Here is a 6,709-nt window from a genome sequence, read left to right on the forward strand (position 1 = left end):
ACGTCCCGTGGTGATACATGGGGAAGTCGGTTCATTGGTTCTAGAACACACTGTGTCCTATAGCTCATGGTAGAAATGGCCTTGTTAACAGAATCAGACTATACAAATGATAATCTTTCCCGTACAATTCGAGGCCCGTTGCCGAGAGACCTGAGTGTAACAAAGCCTTTATCACGTCGATTCTCGATCCTTTAGCTCATTTGCATTGCAAACTGAACCGTCCGTATGTATCGGGCCGTCTGCCTCCCTCCACCCTGCAGTCCCTCCCTGGACTGAAGATCGCTTTGTCACTGGCCAGCAGAATGTATACACACATAACTCAACTCACAGGAAGAACAGACATGTATACCACAACGACATCAATTCAGCATTATACTTGATATGAGGAGACCACCTTCTTAAACTTTAAACCGAGAATTTCTTCAATTCGTATCAACATTTATTCCTCATGCCATTCTCAAATGGACTAGTCTAGTCCCCCTGTTGGTGGGGGCGGTAGAATAACACCCACGGTATCCCCTGCCTGTCGTAAGAGGCGACTAAAAGGGGCGACCAAGGGATGATTGAATCAGAACCATGGAACTACTTGTGATTAGTACCATCACGCGGGGAACACCATAGGTCACCTTTACTTGCGCGTAGTACCACTCTGTTAGGTACTCAATAGTTTTGTGATTCGTAGCAGTATAGCGGGGTTCACTGTGAGTTTCCAGTACCTGTGATTCGTGCCACTAAATGCGGAACACCACGGGTTTGGGCGTTGCCTCTGATTAGTACCATTATGTGACACACACACCACGGGTCTGGGCGTTGCTTCTGGTTAGTAACACAATATGAGCGACACCGTGTGTCGTGGTTGCCTATGTTTAATACCCACTATGTGAGGAACACCACGGGAATACCAGCGCCCGTGATTAGTACACCTAGGTGGGGAACACTATGGCTTTGCGTTGGCTATGAGTGGCGACATTCTGTGAGAAACACCAGAGGTCTACGTTACCTGTACGGCGTACAGAATAGTACCGCAACTTGAGAGAAACTATGATTCCGCTTTGCTAGCGATAAGTGCTATTATGATGGACCGTTTACATGGATATTGAACCCCTTTAAGCGAGCATCATCGTTCCAGGATTGTGCTTTGGAAGCAGTCCCTTGGTCAGTAATATTGTTTCTGGCATTGTCAGGCAATGCCGGTCAGATCCACAGATAGTTTTAAGTTCATATTCATCAATTCATTCTTCATCACGTTTTGAATTCTGGTCAGTGGATGAATTTTTTACTTTTGAATTGCATTTCGTCTCATTTCATACCATACGGGCCGATGACCTCGATGTTAGGCCCCGTTAAACAACAAGCATCATCATCATCATCAGGACTAGTCTAGCTGCTCATTTTAATGTTCAGCGTAACCGCATCTGATTTAGACAGCTTCAAGTTCGAGGATTTAAACCTCAGTTAATTCCTCTGGCTTGGGGACGGAGTGTTCGTGTTTGTGGTGCTGGTGGTGATTATTGTTTCAAAAGGAAGTACAACTGGGCAACCATCCTCAATTAACATTAATCAGGGGAAACATTATCCGATTCGTTGGCTGAATGGTCAGTGGCCTTCGGTTCAGAGGGTCCCGGGTTCGATTCCCCGCCGGGTCGGGGATTTTAACCTTAATTGGTTAATTCCAATGGCTCGGGGGCTGGGTGTGTGTGTGGCGTATTCAGCATTGGAAATAATCCTCATCTACGGGAAAAAGACCCGCACCAGGCCTCTCCGGAGGCCATACGCCATTATATATCAGGGGAAACATTGCAGGAGGCTCAACACTTCAAAAATTAATTAAATTCGGCCAAATAAAGACAGGAGCCTCGAGGGACGTGAAAATGAAACCCTCCCTAGGCCTCAAAACCTAATACCGTCGGCGTCGGAAAAGAACAAGAGTTAACCAAGGGAGATCGGATAGGATAGATGAAAGTGAGGAGTCTGGCACAAGTAGGCCTAAGAGTGAGCAATGCTAGGACTCGGCTAAAAGCCCCGTGGTCGCTATCTGACGCTCCCAAGTTGAGAGCACCCGGGGTCCCTTTTAGTCACCTATTACGACAGGCAGGGGATACCGTGGGTGTTATTCTACTGACCCCACTCACAAGGGGGGTCCCAAGTTAAGAGGCCGTGGGGTAATGTACTGGCAGACCCTGCACATCTTCGCTGGAGAAACTGAGACGTTCGTTCTGACACAGGCAACCATCTCGCTGTTCCACACAATCACCAACAAAACAGTTGGGCAAAATGATCGCCAACGTCCGATGACCGATACAGCACTACAAGAAGATAGATAGATAGATAGATAGATAGATAGATAGATAGATAGATAGATAGATAGATATATTTAGTGCCTGAAGGAAATGTTGATGATGTTCCTTATCTAGGGAGCTGAAAATGTTCAATATACCGCATCCCCTTGCTTGTGGATCAGTGGGTCAGAGATATGATGGACAAAAGCGAAGAGAGAATTATTTTAGTGAGTGGACGCCAAAGTCGTTAGCTGTGCGAGGGTAAGGAACAGAGTTTACGAGACAAGTTCCTCTTCTCCCTCATAACGGTAATTGTCTTTATAGTTGAGTGTGCAGAAGCAATCTGTTGGATGAGAATGTGCCAAATTGACTTTCTAAATATTTAATGAACGTACCATATAGCAGGCGTCCATTACGGCCTCTAATTGGTTTATACGCCTGAGCTCTGATTCTGAGTTTATCGTGCTTTTAGCGGGGCACCAGGTGTTGGAGGCGATCAGCTGATGTGCTGAGTGGGGTCCCATGTGTCGTGCTCTGCTAAACAGCCCACCAGCTTGGGACAGATTTTCCCCCCTTTCTCTATGGTTGCAGGCAGTAATCGCTTTTCGATGCCAATAATATCTCCACTAACAGCTCACGCTAAAAATAGAAAGGAAAGGAGAATGCCTGGACCACGGGCAGTTTAATTCTCTATTAGCAAAGTTAATATCTGCTTTAACGCTGATGCAAAGTGAGGCAGTGAATGCTGTGCTCTAATGACACTTCATACTTTGTTTCAAGCTGTCATAAGCCTTCAACCACAACACATCGCGTTAGCGACTGCTTATCCTACACAACGTTTCACCTGCTACCGGCTACACATACAGAGTGAAAAAGAACATGATGGAGGATTCACACATCTCTGATGTATATGTTCGGCATTCCGGATGACAGCAAGGGTTCAGAAAAAACTGGCAGAACTACAAATTATTGTATACTGTACGCAAATACCTAAAATGATATTCTCCAATTATAGTCTATTAAATGACAAAGTATTTTAAAAGTTTCCGTACAAATTAAAATTCACAGCCTTTTTTCAGTCATCTGGCCTGGTTAGGAATGAAATGAATGAGGTCCCCATCCAGCGGCGAGGATAGGAATTGTGCCGGCTGCCGAAGCCTGTCGCACTCCTCTGGGGCAATGATTAATGACTAACAGATGAAATGAAAGATGACAGGGAAAACCGGAGTACCAGGAGAAAAACCTGTCCCGCCTCCGCTTTTTCCAGCACAAATCTGATATGGAGTGACCGGAATTTGAACCACGGAACTCAGTGGTGAGAGGCTGGTACGCTGCCGCCTGAGCCACGGAGGCTTCTTTCCGTACAAATGATAATGACAAATATTTAGTAACTTTTCGAAATATTATTTATTTATTTATTTATTTACTTGATTATTTATTTATTTATTTATTTATTTATTTATTTATTTATTTATTTATTTATTTATTTATTTATTTATTTATTTATTTATTTATTTATTTATTTATTTATTTATTTATTTATTTATTTATTTATTTATTTATTTTACCCGTGTGCTTCAATGATAAATTCAAACTGCTAATGAAAAGGATCACGTTACGTAACAATATTAATAAATATATGATCCGGAGGGCGATGACCTAAATGTTAGGCCCTTTAAACAACAATTATCATCACCGCGTTCATAAAATCTAAGGGCCACCGTATATTCGGCAAGATATGTCTGACGTTAGATTATCAGTCCGGGGAATGGTTCGGTCCTGGTATAGTACCAACGAAGTTTATGCGGTTATAGGTAAACCGCGAAAGCAGATTGCGGCACCAAAAGTAGGCATACTAGGAAAGGTGTGGAATGACGTGGTTGTCTACTGTGGTTTTCTTACGTGTTGCTTTACGTCGCACTGACACAGATAGGTCTAATGGCGACAATGGGATGGAAAAGGGCAATGAGTGGGAAGGAAGCGGCCATTGACTTAAGGTACAGCCCCAGCATTTGCCTGGTGTGAAAATAGGGAAACCACAGAAAACCATCTTCAGAGCTGCCGACAGTGAGGTCGAACCTTCCATCCCCCGAAAGCAATCTCACAGCTGCGCGAGCCTAACCACACGGCCAAGTTGCCCGGCTACTCCACTGCTTTTCTCAATGATCCTTAAGGTATTATTGTAGCACGACTGACCCTATGAGTAGCACCATTCTTAACATTACTATGGCAACGATTATTTCCTGCACTCAAACGTCGCTAAATAGAACAGTACGAAAGATCACAACGTGGTGGTGGTGGTGGTGGTGGTGGTGGTGGTGGTGGTGGTAGTGGTTGCTCGTGCCCTCTCGATACCACCGTGAGATCCAGATCAATGGAAGTTACGGCCTTCATTTCTGCTTAATGAGATCGATGGCGACATAGTGTTCCGTACGGTCCATGTCAGAACGCCTTGCAAACGATCTGTACATCTGATCTCAGGTATCGGGTGGTAAATTTGGTAAACGTGTTTCCGAAACACTACAACGTAACTAATCCACAAATATAAAATATGACTATACAATACCAGCAGCCTCGTATTGTTCTGGATGCGTAAAATACCGTAACCGCAACTAAAGGAAACATCGCTTCTGATGCTAGATTCACGGTCTAGTCAATTCGACACAAGTTTGTAGGCCAAAGCCTTCGCACATTGAGAAATGAATTTGCATTTAAAAAATCATTACCCCACGAACCTTTTATGCTGGCGTAGCAGGGGGAGAGGTGATACTCCCACGAGGCGCGTCCCAGGTGGCGAATAGAGGGGTCCTAAAAGGCTTGCCGGCGGACTTGAGGGAAATAAAATACATCTCGCTGACCAAACACACAACCCCTTGTGGGTGGCGGACGCAGACGAAGAATACACCCACGGTAACCCCTGCTTGTCATAAGAGGCGACTAAAAGGGGCGACCAAGGGATGATAAAAATGAACCATGATGCTACTTTTAATTAGTACCACCACGCGGGGAACACCATGCGTCGCTTATACTTGCGCGTAGTACCACTATGTTGGGTACACAAGAGGTTTGTGATTAGTAGCAATAGAGTGCGTTGGCCCCTTTTACAGTACCTGTGATTCGTACCCCTATACGAGCAACACTATGGGATTAGCGAAAACATAGTTCTGCCTTGCCTATGCTTTGTACCCACTCTGTGAAGAACACCACGGGTTAGTGCGGGTCCCTGTGTTTTGTCCACTTATGTGAGGAACGCCATAGGTTTGCGTTGCCTGTAAGTAGCGCCGCAGTGTGCGAAACACCATAGGTCTGTATTACATGTGCAAATTTCATTACCTGTGCGTAGTACCATACTGTGTGGATTACCGCGAGTCTACGCTACTTTTGATTAGTACCGCAACATGACACATAGTATGGTTCTATTTTCCTAGCGATAAGTATCATTATGAGGGAGCGATGACCTTGGATTTTGAAACCATTTCGATTACAAGCATCATCGAGTCAATATTGTGCTTTAGAAGCTGTCCGTTGGTCAGTAATTTTGTAGTTTAACGCTAAGTTTCTGGGAATATGGGGCACTGCGGGTCGGATCCACTGATTGTTTTAACTTCATATCCACGAACCTGCTACGCAGGCGTAGCAGAGAGAGAGGTGATACTCCCACGTTGCGCGTCCCAGGTGGCGGATAGAGGGGCCTAACCGGCTTGCCGGCTGACTTAAGGGAAATAAAATGCCTCTCGCGGACCAAACACACACCCCCTGTGGGTGGGGGAGGCAGACGAATAATACACCCACAGTATCCCCTGCTTGTCGTGAGAGGCGACTAAAAGGGGCGCCCAAGGGGTGATCGAATTAGAACCATGAAACTATTTTTAATTCGTACCATCACGCAGGGAACACCATGGGTCGCCTTTACTTGCGAGTAGTACCACTCTGTTAGTTACTGAATAGTTTTGTGATTCGTAGCACTCAAGCGGGGTTCAGTGTGGGTTTCGTGTACCCGTGAGTCGTACCCATGTGAGCAACACCACAGGTCTGGGCATTGCCTGTGAGTTGTACCACTATATGAGCGACACCGTGGGTCTGCGTTGCCAGTGATTAGTACCTACTATGTGAGGAACACCACGGAAATACCGGCGCCCGTGATTAGTACACCTAGGTGAGGAACCTCATCGGTTTGCGTTGGCTATGAGTGGCGCCATTTTGTGAGAAACACCATAGGTCTGCGTTACCTGTACGAGGAACAATACTTGTGAGTAGTACCTTAATGTTTGGAACATCGTGAGTGTACGCTACCTTTGATTAGTACCGCAGCTTGAGCAATATCATGGTTCTACTTTACTCGCGACATGGAGGCCATACTGAGGGGCCTTAGACCTGGTTTTTGGACACCTTTAGACATCAAGCATAATCGATTCAGGACTGTGCTTAAT

This window comes from Anabrus simplex, chromosome 4 (genome assembly GCF_040414725.1).
Source record: "Anabrus simplex isolate iqAnaSimp1 chromosome 4, ASM4041472v1, whole genome shotgun sequence".
Classification (NCBI taxonomy): Eukaryota; Metazoa; Arthropoda; class Insecta; order Orthoptera; family Tettigoniidae; genus Anabrus; species Anabrus simplex.